The 8559-nt window shown below is 42.1% G+C and overlaps 1 long non-coding RNA gene across 1 annotated transcript; it reads right to left on the bottom strand.

Annotated features, from left to right (window-relative positions):
- Positions 1 to 1110: 1110 nt before the first annotated feature.
- On the bottom strand, positions 1111 to 7059 carry LOC120410111. The gene is made up of 3 exons (XR_005602069.1): positions 6340 to 7059; positions 4598 to 4820; positions 1111 to 4441 (listed from the first exon to the last, which is right to left on the bottom strand). It is a non-coding gene; the product is annotated as an uncharacterized LOC120410111 (long non-coding RNA).
- Positions 7060 to 8559: the final 1500 nt, after the last annotated feature.

Raw genomic sequence — 8559 nt, forward strand, 5'->3', positions numbered from 1 at the left:
AAAGAGAAAGAAAAAAAAAGTGACACCAGTGGTGTTGAATGTGAAATCTGTCTTGAGGATTTCAGCGCACTCTAAGTACATGGTGGCAGATTCAGCCTGCTGTGGAGAGAATCCTGCTGAGGCCACTTTCTGACAGAGCAAAGCTTAGAACAGGTAGCTGCTATGACCTGACAAGATCAGGGTCCATCAATGTATGGGCAAAAAAAAAATCTTCGGGTATGTGGGATCCACAAGAGAGCTACCTTCAAAGTAGGGAGACTTTAAGTAGCAGCTGCTCAAAATGGTCTTAAGGATTACATTGGGATTTAGGCACCTTATTTCTGTCCAAATTCTGCGTCCTTTTGTAGCTTTGGTCTGTAAAATGGGGATATATAGCCTTTCCAAGTGACCGTGAGGATAAAAGTATTCATGGTTTTGAGGTAATGGTGCTAAAATTCTGGTAATGGGGATCCAGAGATAGCTGAGGGCTGCTTACTCACACTGTGCTTCCTTTCTCAATAACTAATAGCATGTCTAGGCTTTGATGTTGATGAGTAGGCAGAAGAGTGGTCTTGATTAAAAGCATTAATTTACCTCTTGCAGATAACAGATTCATATACACAGGTCTAAATCAGGAGTAACTGCATCAAAATAAACAGCTCTTGGGTAAAACAGGTGTAAAACAGAAGAGAACCAGACCCTGCATCTAGCAGACATATGACAAGGTAAATGGGAAAACACAAGAAAAGTGAATTATTGTTATTATATGTGCTCGTTACATTCAGTACCATTAAAATCTAATGCTACGAAAAAAATACCTTTCAAGCTTGCAAAGTATACGCAATAGGGGCTGTCAAGAGCTCATCAGAACCTGTGAATGTTTCCTTTGTATATGTTGCTTTCATTGCAGCATTGATATAAATCAGGAGTAGCTTCATTTGCAGAAAACTGGCAGAAAAAAAAAATAGGTCCTTTAGCTTTAAGGAAATTAACTGAGATCCATTGACTCAAGAAAACGTTTAAAAGTTTTGAATTACATCTTAAATGAACATTTAATTTTATAATTTGTCAACTTAGATAATAATGTTAAGAGATCTATGCTGATACAAACAATTGTGTTAATTACAGTAAAAGCCATCAAATTAAATTCAATTCCTGGAATCAATAGCATTTCTTCAAGTACCATTTCTAATTATGGCCATAGCTTCCATTTGGACTTTTATTAATGCATATGTTATATCTGTCACCTTCTTCAGTTGTGAGAAAACTCACTGTATGTTAATTCACACCTGATAACAATCGTTTTTCTGGTATTTACCTTCTAAACCTGATGATAGGATGTGTCAACACCTATACGATTTTTTGTTTTCTTTGAGGACTTTGTGAAAGTTACATTCTTTTTATTTTAAATTTGCTGCTAAATGACAGTTTCCAATTTTAATTATAAAAATGGACAATAAAAATGAAGAGTAAAAGACTACTCTTTTTGATGCAGTCTCTACTGTAACCTCTAGACATGTTGGGAAGTAACAAAATCTGAGCAGATTACACTTCAGATGCTGTTACTTTAGAAATATCTCTTTTCACTTCAAGGGGAAGTTCTCTCATGCTTCCACACCAATAAAGGATGCCAACAGTTATTTAGTCACATTTCCCCCCACCCCTAATAATCTGTTTATATTAAGTTTAGACCAAATACTCTAGAAAATTCCCCATCATACCTGCCCTCCTGTTCATTGCACATTTTCACGCTATCACAGTCAAAGCATCACCTCCTTCAATAGCTTCTCTCATGACAAACTGCCAGGACACACTAAAGACTGATATAAGTACATAATACCTCATGCTAATTTCCAGCACATTTCATCTCCACAGCCTTGCCTCCCTTTACCCACCATGTCACCAACGAACTCCTCCAAAGTGACATAACCTTAATTATATTTTAACCGCATCCCGGAGGAAAGTGATACTTTCATTAACTGTTGGGAGGCAATTTTCAGGCTGAGTTGCAGGTGTATTTTTTCACAGACTGGTGTTCTCAGGCAAGGCACAACTGTGACAATGTGTTAGAAAAATACAGTCTTTTCCTTAACTCTCAGTCATCCTTTAATAGGTTATGAAAAAAGTTAGGTTTTTGTTGCTTGGAGTTTTTTGGGGAAAAAAGCACCTTTCATGTGACAATAACTTTCAGGGGCAATTCACCATAGCCTGGAGACATTTTGGACAGCTTTTTTTGGTCTCTCTGTGGCCCTTGAACAACTCAGCCCAAGCAGGACAAACCCATCCTTAGTCTCTGATTTTTTCCACATCATCAGTGTCCCTAAGGAAACTCCTAGTTTTACTGCGGGCCAAGAATTCTGTACAGGCATAGTGACATTTGGCATTCCTAACACAGCCCTAAGCCCTAACATCACCCCAAAGAACAACAGTGCCACTAGTGAGGAAATGCGACCTGAGCAGAAGAGATGGAGATGGGAAATGCTGACAAACATGATCAATAGAAAAAAAGTTACATTTGAGGCAGAAAGGCAACTGCTAAGGCAAGTGGAAGCGTTACCGGAGTCAAAGAAAGAACTGAAAAAATTATGAGAGATAACAGGAAGAAAAAAACATTGTGGCTCATGAAAATTTGGGGGTTAAGGAAGAGCAGATTCCACTTTCAAGTGCCTAAGTCTGCAAGAGCATCTGCCCAGAAGGCCAGGGAGGTCCTGGGCAGAGGGATTACCCATCACTGCTCATTGTTGCAGTATTACACACCACAAATACTGCTCATTTGTTAGAGGACAGACCATCTTTGTATCAGTTGTTGTCTGCTCAGGTTTATCAGGTTACCAGCATGACAAGCTATCTGTATATGCATATCTGATCACAGCAGAAAAATTCTTATACTAAAACATCCAATTTTCACCCTTTACATGTACTTGCATGTAAAGCATCAGATAACTTCCTGGTTATTGGTGCTGTTGGTATCAAAACACTTGTTCTCATGTTATTTTTATAGTAAAGTACCTAACTACAAACGTCTGCATGGACACTGCCATAAAAAAAATACATTCTTTGAAGTATGTACCTATGTATACTATGAGCTAATCCTGCTTCTGGTGAAAAGAAAATTTAGAACTAGGCCCTGACATAGAAATTTCACCAGTAATAAGTGGGGCTGTCAGACATGCACAGCTTTAGCTCACCGGAGGTGAGGTGGGACAAACATTTCTACAGCTAAGCACCAAGTGCCCTCAGTCAGCACCCAGAACAAGCAGCCATGTAAACCCTCTGTTGAAAAATGTGATTTCACTGAAGACATCCAACATCACACTGGCACGCCCTCAGGGGCACTGGGTGACCATCTCATGGCACTTGGTGACCATTGTCAGTGTTCACCAGCAGCTCCTCTCTCTGCCCATGAGCTCCTGCAGGCAGAAGGAGGAGGTAGGACTCTGCATGCTACTCTCTCCTTCACTCTGTGCTCTTATTCAATGCTAGTCACCCTCCACACTGTGATATAAACCAGGGAGGAAGCCTAATAAAAATAGAGTATTACTGTGTAAAGCAAGTCTATCTCCGAATACACACAGCAGGGCATCACACTGGGAATTTTCAAAGAATTACAATCCTAAGAGTACAAGTCCCTTTGTTTTGGCACTTTCTTCCTTCTAAGTGCTTAACTTTGCAACCTTAATGTTATTCTCATTTTCATTACTTTATTACTGGTTAATTTTAAGCTTTCTCATACAACTGGAGTCAGTGCCCAAAACTCATTCACAAAAAACTTGCGATTTTGTAAAATGCTATCAAGACAGCACAGAAAAGGCCTGTGTACCTTTGTAAATATACATGCATTTTATATTTTATAATTCATATTTCATAGATGTATATTTTTATAAAAATATCCTTTTTACTTGTTGAAAGTCAATCTAATCTTGTATTTTGTCTCCTACAGTGGCCAAAAACAGCTGCTTGGAGAAAAATATAGAAACAGGAGAGCATAAAGTGGTACTGTCTCTAAATGTTCTCTCAACAGCCCTCTTTGGCTCAGGCAATTCCTGAGTGGTGTCATTTTATTTAATAGATTTAATATATTGGCCTTTCCATTCATTCACTTTTGAACTCTTGCAAACATTCAGCATCTTCAGGAGATTGTGAAAGACGGTGAAGAAATAGGAGTGCTCGCCTGGAGAGCAGGACATCCAGGGCTTCAGGCCAAGCTCCAATGAAAGTTTATCTTTCCCATGAAATAGCCACTGAGTAGCTGTGTCCAGGGACTGGAGCTGACACCACGTCTTCTGCATAAATCTTTCCCCAGTTGCTCCTTTTTCCACAACAAAAGAAACTTTGAAGAGCCTACACGAAGCAGCACCTTGCCAAAGGTGTGTGATGAGCGGCTCACTGGCCTAGCTGCTTCCAAGACACATTGGAAGGGAGGGATGCAACCCAGGTCCTCAGTGCGATAGCCACTGACCTGCTGAAAAAAGGAGAGCAGAGGTTGTTTCCAAGGAAATCACCAGTATACCAAGCCCACTCCAGCCAGGCCCTGTAGGATAATGGGCTGAAGATGCCCAGAACCATGGGTCTGCATGGGGGCTGAAACACTGGACACACTGCAGCTGAAGTTCCTCACCACATGGAAGTGTAGCATTCACAGACTTCAGGCCGGGGTCAGATAATCATTGTGGGGCAGCTTTCATCATCACAGCTTTGAACTGAAGTGTCTGAGTCCTGCCCAAGCCCCATGATCGTATCCCACCCAGAGCTGGATGCACATCCACAGTCACTGCTCTGCCGTTCCCAGTGCTAGTGCTTTGCCTTAACTAAAAGCCAATGAAGAACCTTTAAAGCTGTTCCTACAAGACAATACAATAATCATAATAATATTTAAAAGGCATAATATTATTGATATTAATATTATGAATTAACTATTAACATTGCTACTTGAACACACTAATAACATTTTAAAGCATCCTTAATATAAGCTTATTCATTTTAAGGGCAATAATCAGAAGAATCACCTGTTTCCCCTACCAGATGTCAAGGAACAAAACAACGTTTCCTTTTCTCATTACAAGACCCACTTACGATGAGAAGAGTGCAGCCCTGTAATGGCTTCTAGCAGCTGCTGCTGAAGGGACTGAGAGGGAGGAAGATAACAGGTTAGCAGGAAATACAAGCAGCAAGCAAGGCCAACGGCTGTGCTGGAGAATGCAAGTGGTATTGCCAGTATGCAGGTGCCAAGATGGTCAAATGAGGGTCAACAACAGGTGGCATTGCCTCAACAGTCTTGCCTGTCTCAGAAGAGAATGTGGTCAGACTGAGCAAGGGGAGAGAGGTTTACTCTGAAACACAGTGACATAGAGGCACAAGGTAATGATGCAATGCAGACACACCTGAAGGCTTGGGTCAGCAGGTCCTGCACCTTGCTCCTCCCAAGTGTTTGGTTTGGTTAATGGTGAACAGGACAAGTTAAAAATATCTGCATTGAGCTTTCTAGCATTCCCAGTGAATAGGCAGTGAGGAGCAGGCATGATGTTTGCTCAGAGTAACTCCAAACTTCTCAGGAAGGTGGGCATAGGGTACCCCATCCTTGGGCAGGACACCCTCCAGGCAGGACACCCCACCCTTGGGCTCAAGCCAGCATGCTCTGTATTGCTCTGAGCTGTTGCCATTCAGGATCTCTGCAATTCACTCACTGATGCCATTTATATTAGATCTACGAGGAGCTGGAGGATTTAGCTATCCACCTGCAACTGCCTTGAGACATGGGATATTTTTCAAAGAATATGAAAATCCCTTACCCAGAACATCTTGAGAAAACTTGAAGGCCCTGCAAGTAGCTGTGGAGAAGGAGATTACTGTATGTTTATGCAGTGGCTAGAGATTAAGAGTTGGACTCAACGATCCTTGTGGGTCACTTCCAACTCAGAATATTCTGTGATAAACTGTGAGTATCTCTGAAGAGTTTCCTGTCCATACAAGGCTTTTTACCTCAGTTCTCATATGTTTAATGCTTTGTTTTCTGAAGACTTAAAGTGTGGTTATTTTCAACAATTCTACTGTTATTTTTACCAATTTCTGCCTGTTGCTTGTAATACCAGATAGCAGCAAATCACTGAGAGAGTCACACAACCTGACAGGGACTTCCCCAAAGAGGCATCAGGTGACCAGGAATAAGCTTGATGCTTCAGCATCCTAACTCATCCGGATACAGATTCCTGGAAACAAGCTTTTTAGCTGTGCCATGAATGCTGTGCCAAATGCCAGCAGACTTGGACTGCACCAAACAGTGTCGTTATCGAACAAGAAAGCAACAAGAACGCTGACTTTACATGGTCAAGGAGAGAAGAAGCGTCTTTCGTAAAGACATACCTTGGGAGCTTAATGGAGGAAACACGGCTGTACCGTTTTTGCTATAAAGCCAGAGCTGTTCGCCTGAAGACATATCCCCATCTTCATGGATCGGGTACCTCTGGAAAGGTGAGCTCGGCGAGCTCCTAACCCGGCCACTCCTGCCAAGCAGCGACGGCCTCTTGGAAGGGACACTGCATCCCTCTGCAGAGCTCAGGCACCACTAGAGGGAAACCCAGCACCGCCCTCAGCCCTCCCCTGAGCTTCGCAAGGGAAGGGGCGAGCGGCGGGGACAGCGGCGGCGAGAGCAGCGCTGCGCCGGCCGGACAAGCTCCTTCCGCCGGGCTGCGGCGGCGGGGGGGAGGCGCTTTCCCCTTCTCCTGCCTCTTTCCCTTTTCCCCTTCCCCTTCGCCTTCCTCTTTTCCCCCACTCCGCCACCGGGGGAGGAGCGGGACGGAGAGGGGTCCTGCACTAAAACCCTGGGGGGAGTAACCAGGAAAGGACGAGGGGGAAGTAATGATAAACTAAACTAAACTAAACTAACCGAAACGAAACGAAAAGAAACGAAAATGTGTTAATTAAAATTAAATGCCGTCATAATAAACTGAGGAGTGGATGCTGGGAGGGATGCTAGAGTTTCTGAGGGTCCCTCATCTCTCCCAGACCAGTAGTCACAGCTCCTAATTTTAATTTAATATTGGCCAAAAATGGCTTCCTCCTGGTTCTCTTCATCTTACCAGTACAGAAACCTCTCCTGCTGGCAGAAACCCCTTGACACATTTAGCTCCTAAGAAGGTAGTACTGTTCCAAACAGCTACTGAACTGTTTGCTAGCAACAAGATAACTATCAAAGGACAGAGCAGTGACAAATAAGGTTATGAGAATTATCACTACCGTAATCATCACTGTAACACACTTCACTTAGCTTATGTAACAGCATGTTTCCTCCCCCAGATCTTGTCTTTAAAGAAAACAATGCTAAGTCGTTTACCACATCCATAAATGATCTAAGTAAAAGAAGAGAAGGGCAAAGCAGCAAAGGCTGCAGTTGATACAGAATTATTCAGAAAAGATTAAACTACAGCTAAAAAGTACAGACATTTCATAATGTCATGTAGCACAGCAATAAGAAGGTAGATTTTGCATTAAATTCCACATGAACAAATACACTATACAAAACCTGAGGGGGAAAATCTATATGTGCCACAGACTTTAAATGAACTGGTTTCACTAGGAAATTAATTTCAGAGCCATGACAGATACCTGAGATGAAGGCTCCATAGTGGGCAAAACACCAGGAAGAATTACCAGAATTAATATGACTAAACAGAGAAAAAAACAGAAAACATCGCTTTAGCTTTCTGTAAATCCTTCTTAACTACAGTTTGCACTCTGTATTAAAATGATAGCCAGAAAAAAAAAAAATTGGGTCTGTAAAAGGTAACTAGGTATGGAAATGTTCTCATTTGAGAAAAAAATAACCAGGATAGAAGCAGGACAAGCTGAAGCTTGGAAAGGAGACAGCAGAGGGTGGTGACAGCTCAGTCACATCACAGGTGCCCTAAAAAGGTGATGAACAAAATCTCATTCCCTGTTTCACTGAACAGAAGTATTGATTTTTCTCAATTAAAATACCACCTACTAGTTTTAAAACAAACACCAAGGATTTTTGGTGCAGTTTTCTGTTCAGCATCATTGTCACAGGATGTCATGGAGATCAAAGATGTGGCAAAGTCCAGCAAGGGATTAGAGAAATTCACTGCAGCTTCTAAACAAAGGTACATGGAAAGCTCCTAAAGCTCTGGAAGCTAGATGCACAGTCCAGGACTGGGACCATTACATATTTGCTTATATTTTTCTTCTCTGAGTGTCTTCAGTTGGCCAGTGTCGGGGAGGGAGCGCTGGACTACGTGACCTAGCATGGTGTAGACAAGCGGGAAAGCAGGATCACAGCATGGCTGCGATTTTCTGAAGCTCATATGAAATTTAGGTTGGAGCTGGGAACTGACTTCACACCTACAAACCATCATACCAGGAATACAGCAATATATAACCACAGGGCCAGTTTCCCTGCACAAATGTGTGCCAGCGTTTCACTTGCTGGTCTGGAAATGAGCCAGGCAGTAAAAGCGATTAGCAGTGGAAAGACACTAGACAGCTGTAATTATCTAAATGCCTTCCTATTAACCATGTGAGAAACCAAATCCTCACAACCACATTCATTAGTAAATGCTAAGGACA

Source organism: Corvus cornix, chromosome 5 (assembly GCF_000738735.6).
Source record: "Corvus cornix cornix isolate S_Up_H32 chromosome 5, ASM73873v5, whole genome shotgun sequence".
Classification (NCBI taxonomy): domain Eukaryota; kingdom Metazoa; phylum Chordata; class Aves; order Passeriformes; family Corvidae; genus Corvus; species Corvus cornix.